We start from the raw sequence: 14,567 nt of genomic DNA, 5'->3' as shown, positions 1-14,567 counted from the left end.
GGGGTTTGTTCTAATTTTTGTGAGAGAAGTGTTTTGAAATTGAGCAACTATGGAAATTACAAATTGCCTACTCCACCATGGAGAGGGCTGCTAACTACCCGGCTATCATATACTGTAGAGATAGGTGCCAAATAAGCTGTAGGTTTTGGACCGACCTCCTCTGTACAATTCCATAATTTGGGCCCTTAATAAATATATATCATATATGGGCCTGGTCTTAATAATGTTTTGGATCGGATCCAGTTGGGATGTATGACAGCTGTGATTCTCGAAAAGAAATATAAGACCACTGTTAACATTTGTTTGGCTTCGCGCCACTAACAAAAAAAAAAAAAAAAGAAAGAAAAACTCTGAAGAGCAAGTAAGGTAATCTAGAATTTCGTTTTCAATTCAATCTTGTTGATGTTTATTTGTTTTTTTATTCAATCTTTCGAATTTTAAATTTCGGTTTTTGTACCTGATTATTATTCAAGAAAAAATAGGGGTTCTGCAGTAATTATGCGAGAAATATTACCTGAATATATATATAAACAAATACTGAGAGAAAATTTTGAATATTTGCCTTCATATTTACATTACAACTAGAAGTGTTTAAATTAGCAGAACTTGTGTTGATCTAGAATTGTTTTTCTTATCTTATGTGTTTAGGTATTGTTAACACACTAGGGTGCAGGTGCGGGGCATTTATTTATTGTAATAGATTGTTCTTAAGGTGTTCTTGTGTGTCATACGGTCAAAGTGTTGCAAAAATGATATTTGGAACCTCATTTGGGCTCCTCTTGAGGCTTTAAAAGTATCGATTGGGCTATGCTAAAATGTTCTCTCTAAAGTTCCGAGCAACGACCCTACTACCACGCACCAACATTGTCTAGCCCAGGTTGGGAACTTGGTAATTGGGATTGGCTTCGCTTGATGTAGGCATTAATCCATTCAAAGAGAGTGCAGAAATGGATATAGATCCTTTTTTCAATTAAAAGTAATAATCAAACTGCTTCAACATATAATCTGAGACTGACAATATTGTCTGAGACAACAAGTTTCATTTCTTATCATTTGTCCCAAGGGAATTGAAGATATAGATTACATTGGATAATGAAATCCTAGAATTCGTCAATTCACTATTTTCAAAGACACTACAAACACAAATTTTGTTTAATTTCTTCTTCTCAAATAAATATACACTGGCTTGCCACTTGTATCTTCAAACACTTAGCCGCCTCAAATATCATCACATATGCAGCATGCTTGTGGCATTGCATAAAACTATTTTAAATAAAAAATAGAAAAAAATATATAATAGGAAACAAAAAATGTCATGTAGATAATGGCTGATCTGAAGAAAGGAAACGCCTTAAAGGGCAAGTCTAATACACATATGGGATTGATGGGAAAGTGCATGTAGTTTAATATCAGTAACGTGTTCAAACAATAAACTCTGTGCTCATTTTGTTATTGAGCCTACACCTGAATGAAAGCGAGACTAGGAGATGCTTGTTTCAGCAAGATTTGCCAAAACACATTAGTTGGGTCGGAAATGTTATTTTGGGAAAAGATTGTGAAGGAGATGGTTGTTGGGGAGAGTTGAGACTGGACTTCAGTGTGAAGTTGCCTACGTACCCAAATGTATTGTTTGGAATCAAGTCTCGATTGCGTAGTTTTGGAGAATGACGAATGTTGGATTTTATAGGTAGGATTGGTGATAATTACTTCCTCAATCTCCAATATTCCAATCGTGGGATGAAGTTGGAGAACTGTCATACGATATGAAGTGGATGGAAGTTTTGCGAACGAATTGAAAGTGAACAAAGTTGTGGAAGTTGTTTGAATTGGTCAAACGACTTCCTCGTCAAGTGAAGACAAATGTTTAATTGAATATCAAATATTTTACGTTGTGGTAAGTAGGGTCAATTTGGGTCTGAGCATGGGGCTTTATTATAGGAAGGTAAGTAGGCTGGTGGGCTTGTATTGAATTGGGCTTTTATTGGGCTATATTTGTGGGGCCTGGAACATCGCCTTCTCTTTGTTATATGGGCAAAGCCCATGTGGCAGAGAAAGTATTGTTTTTTTAGTATGTGGTAGGTTTTTTATTAAATTGATCGGTAAAGTAGAAGTGATTTGCAGTTTATGGAGGGAATATGCAATTTGGCAAATATTATGGGGCGAGGAAAAATGGATTGGCCACCAAAGATTTGAAGACGTGTAGATTATCTAAAGATATGACTAAAGGCGGGTCCATAGGTTTTATAGATGGGTGTTATATTGGGTTTTAAAACTTATATTAATATGGGTTTTTTGGGTCGACATATTGGGCTTTGATGTTAAAAGCTAAGACAGATGTAAGGATCATCATTTCTTAGTTGCAAAAGAGAAGCAGGTGCGGTGAGTAAAATGATCTACGAAAGCGAGCAAGATCAATTGATCGGCAAAACAAGGCCATAAAGTGAAGTAGGTATGGTTTGGCTAATATGGAAGGTAGGGATGAATTCGAATTGGGTTCAATTGAGATTGCTAATTGACCCAATTGAGATTGGGTTTTGGGTTAAGTAACTTGATTGGCAAATTGACAGATCGGCTAATGATTGACTATAGTTTAGTTCGAACTTCGCACAGATCGATAATTTGATAAGTTATTTTGATCGGCAACTTGGTAGCTAGTTTGATTGATTGGCAAATTGGATTTTGATCAGCAACTTCCTTTTTCGAAATAAAACTAATCGGCTCGAAATTCAAATTTGAGCAGTTCAAATTGATCGGCAATATAATCGATCGGCAATTCAAAGGGATCGGCAAATAAAGGTCTGTTTATGGATCGACAATAACCAAAAGGTAAACTACCCACTCAACTTGATCGGCACTTGCTTCGGGCGGCAATCGAGTGATTAGTTAAAGAAATTAATCAGCAATAGTATCCAGCAGCAAGTTCAAAACAAATTGATTTTCTATTTAAACCGAATTGATTGGCATGTTAATTGGTTTTAGGAATATAATTGGATCGGCAAATCGAAAGTTGAGTAATTAAATTGGATTGGTAACTGATTAGTTAAATTGTATTGATTAGCAAACGGAGAGGTGTTAATTTGAGAATTGTAGACAAATAGATCGGTGTCAAAAGTACACTTTTCAATATTTTCGAATTAATCGAAATGTATAGAGATTGGGCCAGAACACCTTGGCAAAAAGATTTGGGTTTGCCAAGTAATTAGTTTCACAAGTGGTTTCGGTAGCATATGATGGCAGTTTGGTAAATATAAGCAAAGGGTTGGCAATTTTTGGATTAGAAAGCTATAGTTAAAAGACTATTGAAAATGAATTGGGCCAATGGACTTCCTTTTAGAGATGGGTTATGTCTAATGGGTTTAATGGGTGACATAGGGTTGGGTAGCCTAAGTAGATAATTGGTCTTGAGGTAGGTCGGCAAAATAGATGTAAGGATTTAAGGATCGGTTTTGGTTTTGTTTATTTGACGAAAGTAAAACAAAGAGAAGATCCAAAGGGTCGGAAATCTTCATTGATTAATTTGATCGGCAGAAAAGGTAAGTATTGGTCGGGATTTTGATTGGTAATTTTTTGATATAGCTTATTGGTTTCAATTTTATTCGGCTCCTAATTTTGGTTGGGTTGTGACTTGTGAGCGAATTGATTGGATATAGGAAAAGAATAGATGGCTACATCGGCTATTTGATTTGATTATGTCCTTTTAATTTGGTACAATTTTGAAAAACGGATCGGTTTTGGGTTGTAATGATCGGCTACTTGATAGACCTTTGGAGTTTGAGCGGCAATGATACAAATTGATTGTGCTATAGAAACTGTATGGTTTTCGATCGCAAACAATTAAATTGGTTTGATTGGTAAATTATTGAAATGGGTTGATGGATTGATCGGCTATCTAACTGTTGGGTTATAACAGAGCTTAGAAGTGACCGGCCAAATTTTTATTAAAAGGTATTAAACTACTCAAAATCGATGATAGTATGATAAAAGGAAAGTAGTTGTTATCAATATGAAAAGGGGATTCAGAGATCAGTAATTACAGAGAAAAAATACTAGCAAAAGAAGGAGAAATGTAATAGGGACCTCGTATAGAGAAAAATTGATTTTGCAGAAAAAAGAGTGAACGACACTATTTGAAATCAATTCAGCTTGGTCAGTTGAGTTGTGCTTAGTTTGATTGGCAAAGGTGGCTATATCGACAACTTCTAGACAAGTTTGTTTAAAGGGATCAGTTAAGAAATTGTTACAGCTTTCTAAAAGATCTCAATTAGAAACAGTTGGGTTGTTTTTTATCGGTAATTTTGAATTGGAGCGGCAAGTTTTATTGAATTGATTTGGTCGGCAACTTTTAAGTTTAGTTTGATCGGTATAAAAGCTAAATTGGCAACTTAATAGTCAAATTGAATTTCAACAAGTAAGTAAATTGATCGGCTGTTCAAACAAATTGATTGGCAAGTTAAACAAATTGGTCGGCAAGGTCTAAACTGATCAGTTTGGATTGCAAACTGGCGGCTATCATTGGTAATAAAAGGATCAGTCATTTTATAGCTAACAATAATACACTAAAGACCGACAATTATTTTCGAAAAACTGATCGGTTTTTTATCGGGTTTCGGATTGTTTTAGACTAGTAGGATTGAAAAATAAAAAGAATAGCGGTTAAACTTGTTTGAAAAGTGACGAAGGGATCGGCTATACAGGCTAAAATTGAGAGAAAAGAAGTCTGACACTCTTTCATTAAAGAAGATTGGCTTGTATAAGAAAAGAACAAAGCCATCCAAAAATGGTATTGGACTTTTGGATTGAAACTTATGGATGATATGAAATAAGTGAGAGGTCGTTTCTGCGTTAGAGAAGAGGATCGGTTTGGCAGAAAGACTCGACGGAAAAAATTAGGATCGGCTCAGCATAGAAGGTGTTGTCTATTAATGAAGGGGGATTGGTCCAAAAACAAAGCAATTGAGAACTCAAGTTTAATTTGGATAAAGTAATAGAGGGTGGTCTAGTAAACAATTTAACAGATATTAACCAAAAAAAGTAAGTGGTGGGTGCTCAGTATATATACGTAGAACTATTCGAAGAAAAAATATATTTGGGTAGCCAATCCAACAAGGATCGGTTATCAACAGAAGTGAGTTTTTTGTGGCCAAACCAATAAGGGTTGGTCAAACAATATTTCGGATCGATCAAAAGAAAAAGTTTTCGAAAAGATCAATTTTACCAACGAAGAGATCTTTATGAGTTAACAGGAAGATCTAATTTTTTAAGAGACATACTCCAACTCAAAATAAGTTTGCATAAGATAGGTTTTGTTAATGAAATTTGAAGTGTCACCACCCCATAGTGTATTGATAACGTAATGAAATTAGGGGTGTCGCAGCCCCATAATGTAATGCTAACCTAATGAAACTTGGGGTGTCGCCGCCCCCATAGTGTGATGATAAGATAATGAAACTAGTGTCGTTGCCCCCATAGTGTATTAATAACGTAATGAAACTAGGGGTTTCGCGGCCCCCATAGTATAATAATAACGTAATGAAATTTGGGGGTAATAAAATTTGGGGTGTTGCCGCCCCTATAGTGTAATGATAATGTAATTAAATTTGGGGTGTTGCTGCAAACCCATAGTATAATAATAATGTAATGGAATTTGGGGTGTCGTCGCCCTCATATTGTAATAGTAACGTAATGATCTCCAGTGTAATGATGATGTAATGGAATTTGGGGTGTCGCCACCCCTATAATATATTGATAACGTAATGAAATTTGGGGTGTCGCCACCCCCAAAGTATAATGATAATGTAATGGAATTTGGGGTGTCGCCGCCCCAATAATGTATTGATAACGTAATTAAATTTGGGGTGTCGCCGCCCCCAAAGTGTAATGATAACATAATGAAATTTGGGGTGTCGCCCCCCTATAGTGTAATGATTAAAATACTTTGAATGAATTGCTATATATGATTGCTAATTTAAATATATGCATGCATGGATAATAAACTAATTATAAATGTAAAAGGATATGTAAGACGCCCCCATGCATGAATGGAAGGTCTTTCATTTTGACTGTGAGACTCTATCTCTTATTTGTAAAAGAGTGAATGTCATCATTCATGTAAAATACCAATGAATCAACATATCTTTGAGCAATGTTTATTAGTTTTGTGATATTCAACTTTGAACAACACACTTGGATGAGTCATAAAGTTAGACTGCAATCGACTTATTCGAGTCAACGACGATGACTAACTTCCCTTGTTGTATGCTAATTCAATTTGGTGTTAAGGCTAAAAACAGATCAAAGGATATCAAATATCGTCATTTGGAGAAATCAGCATGTCAATGAGCCCAAAAGCTCATGCTAATATTGACTATGCGAGTTCCACGACAAGATCAATCACTTCTTGTTATATGTCAATTCATTCTTTGGTGGGGCTACAAACAGAAGGTTGTTGACATCATCATATTGGACAAATTAGCATGTCGATGAGCCCTAAATGTTGGCTGTTATCCTATGTGCTAGTTCCAATATGAGGTCAACCACGTCTTGTTGCATACCAATTTCTCATAGTGCTGGGGTTTCATCTAGACGATCGAGCTATTTTTATATGAGATTTACTCAAAATGATTGATATGCTCAATATTAGATTATGATATACTCAATATAAGAGGATCAGAATAAAAATGAGATCTAACCAATATGAATTGAGTTGCTTAATAGTATATTCTAATCTACTCAATATAAAGGGATCGGAATAAAAAGAAGATTTATTAATGAACTGATCTCCTCAATACTTTCTGATCTACGCAATATAAAAGGATCCGAATAAATTATAGATCTACTTGGTCCAAATAAAGTTTGTCGAACTAGTTTGGAGTTGTTGATCCTTAAGGCAAACATATTGAATTGTTCATCTGGTAAGTTATTGTACGTACGTGTGACCAAATTGCGTTTTTTTCCTTGACGACCAAATTAAAAGAGCTATTTCGAAGAAGAAAAATTTTTGGAGCGCCAAAATTGGAAAAAGTCAATTATAACCGAATTTCTTTTGCCAACCAATTTTAGATCGCCATTTTTGTTGGTTGTTGGATTAGATATTGCAAATTGGCAATGAAGGAGACCGAGATCGGTTCTTTCGTCGCCTAGGTTGAACATCTGGAGAATATGGACAGAATGTGGGAATCTGCTCTCTTTTTGTGGTCCTCTGTAATTGAGTCACAATGTCACAATCTTCAGAACTACTATTGTCAACTGGCATGTAATGTGAAACATGCATTGGTCACAAAAAGCTCGAAAGTTGGGACCACTACTTGCAAAGCAACCCTCCAGAGATGTTGAACTACTAAAACATGGGAACTAATATCGGCATCCTAGCAATGGACTACGACTTGGACTTGCATATCGACCCTCCCTTTGTGGTCTGTCATGCTGACCTGCTCTAGTGGTCCGGAGTCCAGATAATTTCTTTTAGGAGAGAGTCGACCTCTTATAGCCTTTCGGCTATGATCGGCTACACCAACATTATTTTTTTTCATATATTCAATGAGTTGCCTACCATTCCGTTGAGTGATTGGTTGCAAAGTTAGTGGAAGAGTTTCTGGACTCATTCACAATCACACTCGAAACTAAGGGTCGTCGGAACTACCTATTCATATTGTAGTTTTGTTTCTGAGCAGCCTTCCATAATCGACTCGCATGATTTCTCTTGGAGCGTGAGCAAGTGCTTTTATTCTTTGATCAGCTATATGAGGATCCAACAGCGTCCAAACGAGCTCAAACACATCTTTCCTTACGTGTTGGTTTCGTTGGTTCCAAATTAACTTCAAGCAGTCGTCATAACTGTCTCCTGAGATTGTGATTTTCGTTTTCCAATCTTCAGAGATGACGATTGACCATAGTTGTTGGATCCGCAATATGGATATCCGATCCACTCTCTCAATTGCATTAGATGATTGTTGGGAACCATTGATGCTCTTGGAGGCGTGGGAATATCTATTAGCTTCTGAATTTGAAATTGAACGGGCGGATGGTCCTCTCCGTTAGGTTGAGTGTTTGATGATGTCATTGACGTAACTTTTTTTTTTGTGGTTGAGAGTAGGAGCATAGATGGCATAGATACCCACCCTCTTAGTCGCAGATGGTTGAGAATCATCGGACTTGGAAAGTGAATTCTCATTCATAGAAGTTGAGGGCTGAACTTGAGCAACAAGAGGAGAATTTTCACTGTTGTTTGTTCTTCGTGAAGCCATTGACATAACTTTTTTGTGTTGGCTTTCGGTGTTGCACATGTTGTTTACGTGAAGCCTTTCATAAGTGACTCACACAGTTTCTCTGGTTTCTCTTAGTGCAAGAGTTTGTGCTTGGAGTCTTCGACAATGATGCATCGGAATTCAGACGATCCCAAACACTTTTTAGATTTTTAGTTGTTGGGGTCGTTGATCCTGAATCATCTTCGAGAAGTCGATGCGTCTGTTTCTTCAGATTTTTGTTATTGTTCTCCAATTGTCGAAGACGACGATCGACTTGAGTTGTTGGATTTGCAATATGAATACCCACCTTCTTAGTCATAGATGGTTGAGAACCATCGGACTTGGAAAGTGAATTCTCATTCGTAGAAGTTGAGTGCTGAACTTGAGCAGCAAGAGAAGAATTTTAACCGTTGTTTGTTCTTCGTGAAGCCATTGACGTAATTTTTTTGTGGTTAAAGGTAGCCCCATAGACGGCGCCAAATATGTTTCAACAAGATTTGCCAAAACACACTAGTTAAGTCAGAAGTGTTATTTTCGGAAGAGATTGTGAAAGAGATGGTTGTTGGGGAGAGTTGAGACTGGACTTCAGTGTGAAATTGCCTACGTACCCAAATGTATTGTTTGTGATCAAGTCTCGATTGCGTAGTTCTGGAGAATGACGAATGTTGGATTTTATAGTTACGATTGGTGATAGTTACTTCCTCGTTCTCCAATATTCTAATTGTGGGATGAAGTTGGAGAATTGGCTGGAGAACTGTGTTGCATGGGTACGCCTATTATTCCGGCGTGTCTGTGTCGTGGTCGTGGTCGTGTCTCGATGACGATTACCGACCACGATTACAGATTCGCATTTGAATCTATTTTCAGTTTCAAAGAAAAAAAAAAGAAGATTAAGAAAGAAGGAAGATTAAGAAAGAAGGAAGAAAGAGAGAAATAGAATAGACTGACCTGAATTCCTGAGTGGTGGTGGATTGATGTGGACAGACCATCTTCTTCTATGGCCGGCGGCTGCAACCCAGATCTAAGATTTAGGGTTTGTTTGTTAACTTTGTTTTAATAAGGGATGTGGGCTTGGGCTATTTTGTTTCTTTTTTCCATAGATACTTAGATAAGATTAATTGGGCTTTTAATAAGCAATGTGGACTTGGGCTTTTTTAGAATGGTTATATTCAAGATCTAAAGTTAACAAAAACTGTTTTAAATGGCTAATGGGCTTTATCAAAATCTATATATATATTTTCTATTTAAAATAATTTATATTTTAATAAAATATAATATTAAATTAAAATATTAGCCGTGTCCCGTGTCTTGATTTTTAGACCTCGCCGTGTCCAAACCGCCGTACCCGTGTCTAAACCCGACACTCGTACCCGTACCCATGCAACAAAGCTGGAGAACTGTTACATGATATGAAGTGGATGGAAGTTTTGCGAACAAATTGAAAGTGGACAAAGTTGTGGAAGTTGTTTAAATTGGTCAAACGACTTCCTCATCAAGTGAAAAACGTGTTTAATTGAATATCAAATATTTTACATTGTGGTAGGCAGGGTCAATTTGGGTCTGAGCATGGGCTTTATTATAGTATTATAGGCAGGTAAGTAGGCTGGTGGGCTTGTATTGAATTGGGCTATATTTGTAGGGCCCGGAACAATACTCAAGCATATTCTAAATTCAATTGGTTTCGATTAAGTTGTGAAATTGTGTCTAGGATTAATATGCCATACACCAGGTCAGTGCTCATCAATAGTGTGCATATAAGATAAGACGGCCAATCCTTAGGCGAAAAAACTGAGCATAAAAGCATATTCTTTAACATAAATTATGCACCAAAACATTATTAAAAGTGACGTGGATACTACGTGGATAATTTCCATAATGATTCAGGTAAACCACCCATTATGGAGACATGGTTCACAATTCAAAGATGCATTCCAACTCAAAAAATGCATATGCTAGGCAGTACAGTAGGGTGGTGTATGGATCAATTCGGGTTGGTTTTCGTACCAAACCGAGGTGCTCGGTTCTAAAACTTGAGCAACTGAACCAAACCGATAGGCTTGTATCAACCAATCTGAACCAATCTGAAATTGTCGGTTCGGTTGTGTCGGTTTTCAGATCTACTATAATGGAGAAGATAAAACTTATAACTTGTAACAAAAGTTTTGATTATGTTTGTTTGTGTGTTTGTTAGGTTAATGTCATGGCAAGGTTGTTATCAAATGCACTCTTCAAAAGTATTGCACGTGCTCCAGAGACTCATTCATTAAGAACTATGGTAAGATGTTTACTTCTTTTTAGTATTCATAAATTTTTTCTATTTGTACCCGTAATGATAATTTAACATTTTGAGTAGGTGCCTGGGTCTTTTATGAGATACTCAACGACTGAGCCTAGTGATCAAGACACACATGATGATTTTAAACCAACTGATAAGGTTTCAGGTTCTGGGGTTTCTCTTAAGGATATTGTTAAGAAGGTAGTTTCTTTTAGCTAATAAGTGATTTTTATTTTTATTTTTCAAGTGTCTCATTTATTGACAATGTATATAGTTTTGTTGTATAGGATGTGGAAGAAACCCAGTTATGATTTATATGAAGGGAGTTCCTGATGCCCCTATGTGTGGATTTAGCTCATTGGCAGTTAAAGTTCTGAATCACTACCGTAAGTAAAGTCGTCGCATGTTTTAAAGATTGATAAGTTTTGGGATTTTGGTCATATGATTACATGTGCTTTTTACTTGCTTGCAGAGGTTCCTTTGAGTGCTAGAAACATATTGGAAAATCCGGAACTAAAGAATGCTGTTAGAGGCTTTAGGTACAAATCGTCATTCTGTTAAGCATGCAACATACTTTATTTCTTTTGTATTAATCATATGATGTTGATCAATGGTGCAGTCACTGGCCCACATTTCCACAAATATTTATCAATGGGGAGTTCATTGGAGGATCAGATATTATTCTCAGCATGCACCAGGTAGACCTCGATATCATACTTTCTTAGTTTTTGTTACATTATTACTATTTTACATTTTTACTGATAAAAAAGATATCTGGAATGACTTTTATATGGTTCATCATTTGCAGTCTGGAGAGTTAAAGGATAAGCTCATTCATCTCCTTCCCAAAGTCAACGAGGAAGAGTGAGTATAAGTTTGTCTATCTGAGAGATTATAAGGTGTGTTGGGGTGTGTGTGTGTTGTGTTTTTGTTTCTTAGTTACATTTGTTGTTTGTTTTTGTGGATTTATTGATGGTTAATATTCTAGGTAAGAATAATGATATTATCCTATTGATTTTAGTAAGCAAAAGTATGAGCTGGAATAATCCATAAGAATGATTTCTTCCTTGTAATAAGGAAGATATATTTTTAATCCCATATTTCTTGATGCGGCTCTGTCTATCTCATGAAATCAGAGTCCGGTTTGAAATTTTATAATCTAATCTCAATAGTGTCAACTGGTTCTTTACCTTCAATTATGGCAAATACTAGTGTAAGATAATGCTCTCAACAAAACTTGCGATCTTTAATTGAAAATAAATACTGATATTATTGATACGGAAGAACTAAATACTCAATTACTGAATTCATATTTAAAGAAACTTTTTATGAAGTATTTGATTGTAACTGTAAAGTCATTGGAAGGTTATTCTATATATTCTCTGTCGCTGAGTACATTGCAAGTTTGCAACTAATACGTCAATAGTTTCTGTGAGTGAAAATTTTAATTGTTTGATTTGTAGATTAGAATGAACAGAATTTTTAAAAAAGGGAAGGGTAGGGATAGGATTGGTCCTGATTATCGAGTTTGACTGCAGTTAGGGCAAAAGGGAAATCTCCTGAAAGTTCTGAAGCTGTTGACAATATTTCACCTCGTTGGGTTGAAGCTTATAAGGCAGTAAAGTCAAATGTTGCTAAAGGAGAGAGCACAGAAGACGACAATGATCAGAGCATTGCAATCGGGAGATGAAAAATGCTAGATGATTGTCTTTCTGTTTCAACATCGTAATGTATGTCTAGTATTAGGTGTCTAGTTGATATGTATGACGACTGGCGAGTAGTAGTATTTCTGATGCTAATAAAGTAATAATTCAATGTCCATGTACTAGACTACTCAACGCCTGTATGGTGACCTGTGGCCACGTCAGTCATGACATATCTTATGTTATGTTTTCTTAAATTAAAAGTTTGAAGTGTAGGATGTCAATATAGCTTGTGTATTTATATTTTGTTTATAAAGTAGTGACAAAAGGATGACTTCCTCTTCAGTAGTTAATTTGTACCTAAGTGGCATTGCCTCGCGATTCAAGAGATTGTATATAACTTTATATTTTGTATTTTTTTCTATTTCTAATTTCCATTTTTTTATTCCTGATTTCTGTGGTGAACCACCACTACACCAGGTGGTAAATTAAGTGTATCGTTCGCAGCCTTCATTCCTGCTGCTTGCTTCCACACACGCCTTGCATTCTGAACGATCAATTTTTTTTTTTTTATTTTAATTAAGTTTTGTCCAAACAATCCAGTCAGTAGAAGATTGAAAGTGAGGGCAATGATCCGAGTACTCACCAAGAAAAGTCCCGGACTGGAACTTTTCTGTTTACAAAATTACAACCAAATAACTCTCTTTCTGTCTCTGTTTCCCTCTCTTTGTTCTTCAAGAGTTCAAGGTGAGGTGTTTCGTACTTGGTTTAATCCAAACATCTGTGAAGTGCCCCATAGAAATTAAAATGTTAAAATTAAACCGATTACTAGGATAGGCTATGCTAGACTGCTAGTTGCGTCATACCCTTGTTTGGTTTTCCATACACCATTCTTTTTTGTCAAATTATGTGTATCTCATATTCTCACCACTAATTCAATAATTCTCTACGTTTTTTGCTATGATGAAGTAAGAAATTCACTTATTCTGTTTTTAAGCGGGAAATAGGTGAAAAACAAAGATAACGGTGTAAGAACATTTTCAATGCAGAATGCTATTTACATGGCCACAATGCCACATAGGTGCCAAATAAGCAGGCTAGTGGTCCTTTGCCGACTCCTTTGTACTCCCTGTTCATTAGACTGAGAATATCATGACATATGGAGATCCATGTCAGATCTGAAACAATTTCAATAATTGTGAGATTGTAATCCACTACTAACTTAACTAAAATTCTTATTATTGTGAAGCTTTCTTGGCTTTGTGCATTTTATTTTTGTTTTCTCCCTTTAACAATCTTTCTAAAATCCGTAAGACCGTAACCCCTCCGGGCACAATATATGATGTATGAGAGTAAACTCGAGACGAACTAGCTTAAGACTTGTAGGAACAACTTCCCAAGGTGTTGCCAGTGAGCCATTGATTCGATCAGTGGCCAAGCTGGGGTGGGTTGCTAGCTTCTACTGATTTAAATGATACTCCAAAGTCTAAACAGTGGAGTCTTCATACAATTTCAGAAGTTATATCATATCGTGATTTTAATGACCTCTCAGAACTCACTTGATGTGGAATTAGGTTGTTGCAGACTTGCAGCCATGGTTCCAAACTACTTCCAATTGCCAGTCTGCAATGCACTCGGTATTGTAAGAGTCAGTAAGACATCCCTTAGGCCTAGCCCAACAACTATCATGAGAATTATCGAAAAAAAAAACACTGTCATGCACGGGTAGGATTTACGTGAACTTTTTCATGCCCCTTTTTCGTTAAAACTTGCATGGGTTTCTTGTGAAACCCACCTTCTGTGAGATATAAAATAAGTTTCGTGGCACTCTCCCAAATTAGAGAAAATCAACTTAAATTGAGAAATAATAATAGATGATATTGAATATTATACTTAATATTACTGAAATATTGGAGGAAACTAAAATTAGATGGTAATCATCTCAAAAAAATGGTTGAAGTGTGGTGAGGCAGACGAGTGTGATATGAAGTTTCTTCTTATTTGGCTTACATGAAAATGATGTAGGTTGAACCTAGAAACTTTTATTCACCACCACAATCTGGCCCAAGTCATTCACCACCGGAATTTTTCTACAATTTTGAAATACCAATTAATTTTTCTTGTTCTGTATAGAAATAAAAATGTGTGGGTTTAGCCATCATAGTAACTGGACATCAAATTGTTTTTAGTTAAATTCCACAAAATTAACTTTTCCAATAACCAGTAAATATACCTTGATTCATATGACTCTTGGAATCTATAGTCTGGTGATTGTTGGATCAATCAATTAAGATTGGATTTGTTCCAAGTATTTGTTATGGTTAATTCGTTATCATTTCTAACCAATAAACTGTTTTTTTTGTAACTCTGATTATAAATTTGTTTGTTGATGTGAACGTAAGGCCC

The 14,567-nt window shown here is 36.0% G+C and overlaps 1 pseudogene across 1 annotated transcript; it reads left to right on the top strand.

Moving 5' to 3' along the window:
- The first annotated feature begins 248 nt into the window (after positions 1-248).
- LOC147500225 (monothiol glutaredoxin-S15, mitochondrial-like) lies at positions 249-11,632 on the top strand (annotated as a pseudogene). The gene is made up of 8 exons (XR_015196249.1): positions 249-366; positions 10,435-10,518; positions 10,597-10,719; positions 10,806-10,904; positions 10,991-11,057; positions 11,138-11,216; positions 11,327-11,382; positions 11,483-11,632. The product of XR_015196249.1 is annotated as a monothiol glutaredoxin-S15, mitochondrial-like (transcript).
- The last annotated feature ends 2,935 nt before the right edge of the window (positions 11,633-14,567 follow it).

The sequence above is a fragment of the Coptis chinensis genome, chromosome 5 (genome assembly GCF_015680905.1).
Source record: "Coptis chinensis isolate HL-2020 chromosome 5, ASM1568090v1, whole genome shotgun sequence".
Taxonomy (NCBI): Eukaryota; Viridiplantae; Streptophyta; class Magnoliopsida; order Ranunculales; family Ranunculaceae; genus Coptis; species Coptis chinensis.
The sequence above is the reverse complement of the archived record's forward strand: the minus strand, read 5'-3'. Positions and strand labels throughout refer to the sequence as shown.